The sequence below is a fragment of the Oncorhynchus keta genome, unplaced genomic scaffold (genome assembly GCF_023373465.1).
Source record: "Oncorhynchus keta strain PuntledgeMale-10-30-2019 unplaced genomic scaffold, Oket_V2 Un_contig_4899_pilon_pilon, whole genome shotgun sequence".
Classification (NCBI taxonomy): Eukaryota; Metazoa; Chordata; class Actinopteri; order Salmoniformes; family Salmonidae; genus Oncorhynchus; species Oncorhynchus keta.
This window is the reverse complement of record NW_026288017.1, coordinates 75,001-84,165: the sequence shown is the minus strand read 5'-3', so window position 1 is coordinate 84,165 and position 9,165 is coordinate 75,001. Positions and strand designations below refer to the sequence as shown.

At 45.3% G+C, this 9,165-nt stretch overlaps 1 pseudogene; it reads right to left on the bottom strand.

The window, feature by feature from the left end:
• Nucleotides 1-374: 374 nt before the first annotated feature.
• The window catches only part of LOC127925003 (HBS1-like protein), a 79,683-nt pseudogene continuing 70,892 nt past the window's right edge, over nt 375-9,165 (bottom strand).

Genomic DNA, 9,165 nt, shown 5'->3' with positions numbered 1-9,165 from the left:
ATGTATCTATGTAATGTATCTATATCTATGTAATGTATCTGTATCTATCTATGTAATGTATCTATGTAATGTATCTATATCTATGTAATGTATCTATATCTATGTAATGTATCTATATCTATGTAATGTATCTATATCTATGTAATGTATCTATGTAATGTATCTATGTAATGTAATGTATCTATGTAATGTATCTATGTAATGTATCTGTATCTATATCTATGTAATGTATCTATGTAATGTATCTGTATCTATGTAATGTATCTATGTAATGTATCTGTATCTATGTAATGTATCTGTATCTATGTAATGTATCTGTATCTATGTAATGTATCTGTATCTATGTAATGTATCTGTATCTATGTAATGTATCTATGTAATGTATCTATGTAGACCCACGCAAAACAGGGTTAGAACACACAGAACTCTGATCTTGAACCACAGATAAAACAAGGTGTGATGTCACCTTTGAAGACGTCCGAGACACACAGTCGGAAGGGCTTTTCTATCGACCTCTGGGGTGGTTTGAAATAATCTATGGAGAGAGAGGAGGAGGGAGAGATAGAGGGGGAGAGAGAGAGCAGAGAGAATAGATATGGAGGGAGAGAGCAGAGAGAATAGATATGGAGGGAGAGAGCAGATATGGAGAATAGATATGATATGGAGGGAGAGAGAGGGAGCAGATATGGAGGAGAAGAGAGAGCAGAGAATAGATATGGAGGGAGAGGAGAATAGATATGGAGGGAGCAGAGAGAATAGATATGGAGGGAGAGAGAGAGAGCAGAGAGAATAGATATGGAGGGAGAGAGGGAGAGCAGAGAGAATAGATATGGAGGGAGAGAAGAGAGAGAGAATAGATATGGAGGGAAGAGCAGAGATCAGAGAGAATAGATATGGAGGGAGAGAGAGCAGAGAGAATAGATATGGAGGGAGAGAGAGAGCAGAGAGAATAGATATGGAGGGAGAGAGAGAGAGCAGAGAGAATAGATATGGAGGGAGAGAGGAGAGAATAGATATGGAGGAGAGAGAAAGAGCAGAGAGAATAGATATGGAGGGAGAGAGAGAGAGCAGAGAGAATAGATATGGAGGGAGAGAGAGAGAGCAGAGAGAATAGATATGGAGGGAGAGAGCAGGGAGAATAGATATGGAGGGAGAATAGATATGGAGGGAGAGCAGAGATCAGAGAGAATAGATATGGAGGGAGAGAGAGAGCAGAGAGAATAGATATGGAGGGAGAGAGAGAGCAGAGAGAATAGATATGGAGGGAGAGAGAGCAGCAGAGAATAGATATGGAGGGAGAGAGAGAGAATAGATATGGAGGAGAGCAGAGAGCAGAGAGAATAGATATGGAGGAAGAGAGAGATCAGAGAATAGATATGGAGGGAGAGAGAGAGAGCAGAGAGAATAGATATGGAGGGAGAGAGAGAGAGGAGGGAGAGAGAGCAGAGAGAATAGATATGGAGGGAGAGAGAGAGCAGAGAGAATAGATATGGAGGGAGAGAGAGAGCAGAGAGAATAGATATGGAGGAGAGAGAGAGGAGCAGAGAGAATAGATATGGAGGGAGAGAGAGAGATCAGAGAGAATAGATATGGAGGGAGAGAGAGAGAGCAGAGAGAATAGATATGGAAGGAGAGAGAGAGATCAGAGAGAATAGATATGGAGGGAGAGAGAGAGAGCAGAAGAGAATAGATATGGAGAGAGAGAGCAGAAATAGATATGGAGGAAGAGAGAGAGAGCAAAGAGAGAATAGATATGGAGGGAGAGAGAGAGCAGAGAATAGATATGGAGGGAGAGAGAGAGATCAGAGAGAATAGATATGGAGGGAGAGAGAGAGATCAGAGAGAATAGATATGGAGGAGAGAGAGAGAGAGAGAGAGAGAGAGAAGCAAGAGAGAATAGATATGGAGGGAGAGAGAGAGAGCAGAGAGAATAGATATGGAGAGAGAGAGCAGAAATAGATATGGAGGGAGAGAGAGAGAGAATAGATATGGAGGGAGAAGAGAGCAAGAGAGAATAGATATGGAGGGAGAGAGAGAGCAGAGAGAATATATATGGAGGGAGAGAGCAGAGAGAATAGATATGGAGGGAGAGAGAGAGAGCAGAGAGAATAGATATGGAGGGAGAGAGAGAGCAGAGAGAATATATATGGAGGGAGAGAGCAGAGATAATAGATATGGAGGGAGAGAGCAGAGAGAATAGATATGGAGGGAGAGAGCAGAGAGAATAGATATGGAGGGAGAGAGAGAGCAGAGAATAGATATGGAGGGAGAGGGGGAGAAAACAAGCATGAGAAAAATCTTCAAATTAGACTGTTGACTGATACCACTTAGTTACTCTGTTACCATGCTGACTAATACCATAGCAACATCACAATGACTTCCACTTTTACTATTGTCACAGTCATAACACTACTTAGACACACACACACACTTTCAGATCATTAAAGAAGATATGTTTAAATAAAAGAGTCCATATGTCTCAGCTACTCTGCTCTCTCTGAGATCATTATTTCTACCTTAAATGTACTTGTCTAACAGCCATGAACATAATGGATGTTTTAAATGTTAACATTGTTGAGTTGTCACATGTTATTTTCTAAACCTTTGTGGACTTAAATAAGAGTGTGTGTGTGTGTGTGTGTGTACCGATCTGTTCCAGCAGACAGGGTCCAGAGTACCAGGATGTTAGCGCCAGAGCAGAACTCTTAGTGGTCAGGTTCTCTCCTGATAGACCACTGGTCGGCACATAGAACACATCAGAGTCCTGCGAGAGAACACAGAACACATCAGAGTCCTGGGAGAGAACACATAACAGAGTCATCAGAGTCCTGGGAGAGAACACAGAACACATCAGAGTCCTGGGAGAGAACACAGAACACATCAGAGTCCTGGGAGAGAACACAGAACACATCAGAGTCCTGGGAGAGAACACAGAACACATCAGAGTCCTGGGAGAGAACACAGAACACATCAGAGTCCTGGGAGTCCTGGGAGAGAACACAGAACACATCAGAGTCCTGGGAGAGAACACAGAACACATCAGAGTCCTGGGAGAGAACACAGAACACATCAGAGTCCTGGGAGAGAACACAGAACAGCTATTACACTACAGAACACTTATAGAACTCTCAGTGGTCGGCACGTAGAACACAGAGTCCTGGGATACAACAAAACGTAACAATACAAAACATAGAGACGCACACAACGACATCACCCTACCCAGAACCACCTGCTCTCACCTCTATCTCAGAATGACATCACCCTACCCAGAACCACCTGCTGTCACCTCTATCTCAGAATGACATCACCCTCCCCAGAACCACCTGCTCTCACCTCTATCTCAGAATGACATCACCCTCCCCAGAACCACCTGCTCTTACCTCTATCTCAGAATGACATCACCCTCCCCAGAACCACCTGCTCTTACCTCTATCTCAGAATGACATCACCCTACCCAGAACCACCTGCTCTCACCTCTATCTCAGAATGACATCACCCTCCCCAGAACCACCTGCTCTCACCTCTATCTCAGAATGACATCACCCTCCCCAGAACCACCTGCTCTCACCTCTATCTCAGAATGACATCACCCTCCCCAGAACCACCTGCTCTCACCTCTATCTCAGAATGACATCACCCTACCCAGAACCACCTGCTCTCACCTCTATCTCAGAATGACATCACCCTGCCCAGAACCACCTGCTCTCACCTCTATCTCAGAATGACATCACCCTACCCAGAACCACCTGCTCTTACCTCTATCTCATCTGACTAAACACCTCCCTCTGGGACCGAACACCTCCCTCTGCAACTAGACCCTGGGACTAAACACCTCCCTCTGTAACTGGACCCTGGGACTAAACACCTCCCTCTGTAACTGGACCCTGGGACTAAACACCTCCCTCTGGGACTAAACACCTCCCTCTGTAACTGGACCCTGGGACTAAACACCTCCCTCTGGGACTAAACACCTCCCTCTGTAACTGGACCCTGGGACTAAACACCTCCCTCTGTAACTGGACCCTGGGACTAAACACCTCCCTCTGTAACTGGACCCTGGGACTAAACACCTCCCTCTGCAACTAGACCCTGGGACTAAACACCTCCCTCTGCAACTAGACCCTGGGACTGAACACCTCCCTCTGGATCCTGGGACTAAACACCTCCCTCTGCAACTAGACCCTGGGACTAAACACCTCCCTCTGTAACTGGACCCTGGGACTAAACACCTCCCTCTGTAACTGGACCCTGGGACTAAACACCTCCCTCTGTAACTGGACCCTGGGACTAAACACCTCTCCTCTGGGACTAAACACCTCCCTCTGTAACTGGACCCTGGGACTAAACACCTCCCTCTGGGACTAAACACCTCCTCTGTAACTGGACCCTGGGACTAAACACCTCCCTCTGTAACTGGACCCTGGGACTAAACACCTCCCTCTGTAACTGGACCCTGGGACTAAACACCTCCCTCTGTAACAGGACCCTGGGACTAAACACCTCCCTCTGGACCCTGGGACTAAACACCTCCCTCTGGGACTAAACACCTCCCTCTGGACCCTGGGACTAAACACCTCCCTCTGGACCCTGGGACTAAACACCTCCCACTGGACCCTGGGACTAAACACCTCCCTCTGGACCCTGGGACTGAACACCTCCCTCTGGACCCTGGGACTAAACACCTCCCTCTGGACCCTGGGACTAAACACCTCCCTCTGGACCCTGGGACTAAACACCTCCCTCTGGACCCTGGGACTAAACACCTCCCTCTGGACCCTGGGACTAAACACCTCCCTCTGGACCCTGGGACTAAACACCTCCCTCTGGACCCTGGGACTAAACACCTCCCTCTGGACCCTGGGACTAAACACCTCCCTCTGGACCCTGGGACTAAACACCTCCCTCTGGGACTAAACACCTCCCTCTGGACCCTGGGACTAAACACCTCCCTCTGGACCCTGGGACTAAACACCTCCCTCTGGACCCTGGGACTAAACACCTCCCTCTGGACCCTGGGACTAAACACCTCCCTCTGGACCCTGGGACTAAACACCTCCCTCTGGACCCTGGGACTAAACACCTCCCTCTGGACCCTGGGACTAAACACCTCCCTCTGGACCCTGGGACTAAACACCTCCCTCTGGACCCTGGGACTAAACACCTCCCTCTGGACCCTGGGAGTAAACACCTCCCTCTGGACCCTGGGACTAAACACCTCCCTCTCTCTCAATTACGTCGACTAACTGGTGCCTCCGCACATTGACTCTGTATATTGTTATTTTATTACTTGTTACTTTTTATTTATTTAGGAGTTGGACTTAAAACTGAATTGTTGATTCAGAGCTTTTCAGAGTAAGCATTTCACTGTAAGGTGTTGTATTCGGCGCATGTGACAAATAAAATCTGATTTGAACTCAACATCCTCTCCTAATCTGTCCACTGCATAACACCGTTATAGAAGTCTAAGTGGTCAGGTTCTCTCCTGACAGCCTACGGGTCGGGACAGACAACACACTTATGACATAACACTGCAATAACTCATGTAGAACAGAGTCCTGGGAGCACAACCATAGAATTAGGCTGTAAATTAGATATAGGATCTCTATAAACACTTAAAACACTGCTATAAAAGCATTAGAAATATAACACTATTAGAAACACAATGAATCTGTAGTTTAGGTTAGCTTGATTGACTTAATTCAGTGTCCACTAACCCTAGCTCCAGGTCAAAGGTCGAAGGTCCTAACCCAAGCTCCAGGTCTTAGGTCGAAGGTCCTAACCCTAGCTCCAGGTCAAAGGTCCTAACCCTAGCTCCAGGTCTTAGGTCTGAACCCTAGTTCCAGGTCTTAGGTCGAAGGTCCTAACCCTAGCTCCAGGTCAAAGGTCCTAACCCTAGCTCCAGGTCAAAGGTCCTAACCCTAGCTCCAGGTCAAAGGTCCTAACCCTAGCTCCAGGTCAAAGGTCCTAACCCTAGCTCCAGGTCAAAGGTCCTAACCCTAGCTCCAGGTCAAAGGTCCTAACCCTAGCCACCCACCTTAAATCCAGCCTGTTTCAGGAAATGTCCAAGTTTAGAGATGATCTCTTTGAATCGCTCCTGTTGCCAGTTTACCTGTTACACACAGACACACACAGACACACGCGCACGCGCACACACACACACACACACACACACACACACACACACACACACACACACACACACACACACACACACACACACACACACACACACACACAGTTCCTTTTTAAACATTGTCATATCTGTTACAATACGATTGTACCATAAATTACACTGTTGTCAGAGTAACGGGCGTTGCCGTGGCCCTACACCTGTTGTAGTAGTGGTAACGTTGTTCTCACCTGGTCCATCTTGTTGACGGCAACAGCGAGTTGCGTGACGCCCAACGAACGGACCAGAAGGCCGTGCTCTCGCGTCTGCCCACCCGCCTCGAACCCTGCCTCAAACTCACCTCTGCTGGCATCTACCACTAACACCGCCACGTCCGCCTGTGAGGAGACACACAGGTTAGAAACACCTGTTGAATTACAGGCCCTAATGAGGACATTCTGATCTGTATTACAGGCCATAATGAGGACATTCTGATCTGTATTACAGGCCCTAACGAGGACATTCTGATCTGTATTACAGGCCATAATGAGGACATTCTGATCTGTATTACAGGCCATAATGAGGACATTCTGATCTGTATTACAGGCCATAATGAGGACATTCTGATCTGTATTACAGGCCATAATGAGGACATTCTGATCTGTATTACAGGCCATAATGAGGACATTCTGATCTGTATTACAGGCCATAATGAGGACATTCTGATCTGTATTACAGGCCATAATGAGGACATTCTGATCTGTATTACAGGCCATAACGAGGACATTCTGATCTGTATTACAGGCCCTAACGAGGACATTCTGATCTGTATTACAGGCCATAACGAGGACATTCTGATCTGTATTACAGGCCCTAACGAGGACATTCTGATCTGTATTACAGGCCATAATGAGGACATTCTGATCTGTATTACAGGCCATAATGAGGACATTCTGATCTGTATTACAGGCCATAATGAGGACATTCTGATCTGTATTACAGGCCATAATGAGGACATTCTGATCTGTATTACAGGCCATAATGAGGACATTCTGATCTGTATTACAGGCCATAATGAGGACATTCTGATCTGTATTACAGGCCATAATGAGGGACATTCTGATCTGTATTACAGGCCATAATGAGGACATTCTGATCTGTATTACAGGCCATAATGAGGACATTCTGATCTGTATTACAGGCCATAATGAGGACATTCTGATCTGTATTACAGGCCATAACGAGGACATTCTGATCTGTATTACAGGCCATAACGATGACATTCTGATCTGTATTACAGGCCATCATGAGGACATTCTGATCTGTATTACAGGCCATAACGAGGACATTCTGATCTGTATTACAGGCCATAACGATGACATTCTGATCTGTATTACAGGCCATCATGAGGACATTCTGATCTGTATTACAGGCCCTAATGAGGACATTCTGATCTGTATTACAGGCCATAATGAGGACATTCTGATCTGTATTACAGGCCATAATGAGGACATTCTGATCTGTATTACAGGCCATAATGAGGACATTCTGATCTGTATTACAGGCCCTAATGAGGACATTCTGATCTGTATTACAGGCCATAATGAGGACATTCTGATCTGTATTACAGGCCATAATGAGGACATTCTGATCTGTATTACAGGCCATAACGAGGACATTCTGATCTGTATTACAGGCCATAACGAGGACATTCTGATCTGTATTACAGGCCATAATGAGGACATTCTGATCTGTATTACAGGCCATAATGAGGACATTCTGATCTGTATTACAGGCCATCATGAGGACATTCTGATCTCTATTACAGGCCATAATGAGGACATTCTGATCTGTATTACAGGCCATAATGAGGACATTCTGATCTGTATTACAGGCCATAATGAGGACATTCTGATCTGTATTACAGGCCATAATGAGGACATTCTGATCTGTATTACAGGCCATAATGAGGACATTCTGATCTGTATTACAGGCCATAATGAGGTCATTCTGATCTGTATTACAGGCCATAATGAGGACATTCTGATCTGTATTACAGGCCATAATGAGGACATTCTGATCTGTATTACAGGCCATAATGAGGACATTCTGATCTGTATTACAGGCCATAATGAGGACATTCTGATCTGTATTACAGGCCATAATGAGGACATTCTGATCTGTATTACAGGCCATAATGAGGACATTCTGATCTGTATTACAGGCCATAATGATCTGTATTACAGGCCATAATGAGGACATTCTGATCTGTATTACAGGCCATAATGAGGACATTCTGATCTGTATTACAGGCCATAACGAGGACATTCTGATCTGTATTACAGGCCATAACGAGGACATTCTGATCTGTATTACAGGCCATAACGAGGACATTCTGATCTGTATTACAGGCCATAACGAGGACATTCTGATCTGTATTACAGGCCATAATGAGGACATTCTGATCTGTATTACAGGCCATAATGAGGACATTCTGATCTGTATTACAGGCCCTAACGAGGACATTCTGATCTGTATTACAGGCCATAATGAGGACATTCTGATCTGTATTACAGGCCATAATGAGGACATTCTGATCTGTATTACAGGCCATAATGAGGACATTCTGATCTGTATTACAGGCCCTAACATTCTGATCTGTATTACAGGAGGACATTCTGATCTGTATTACAGGCCATAATGAGGACATTCTGATCTGTATTACAGGCCATAATGAGGACATTCTGATCTGTATTACAGGCCATAATGAGGACATTCTGATCTGTATTACAGGCCATAACGAGGACATTCTGATCTGTATTACAGGCCATAATGAGGACATTCTGATCTGTATTACAGGCCATAATGAGGACATTCTGATCTGTATTACAGGCCATAATGAGGACATTCTGATCTGTATTACAGGCCATAATGAGGACATTCTGATCTGTATTACAGGCCATAATGAGGACATTCTGATCTGTATTACAGGCCATAACGAGGACATTCTGATCTGTATTACAGGCCATAATGAGGACATTCTGATCTGTATTACA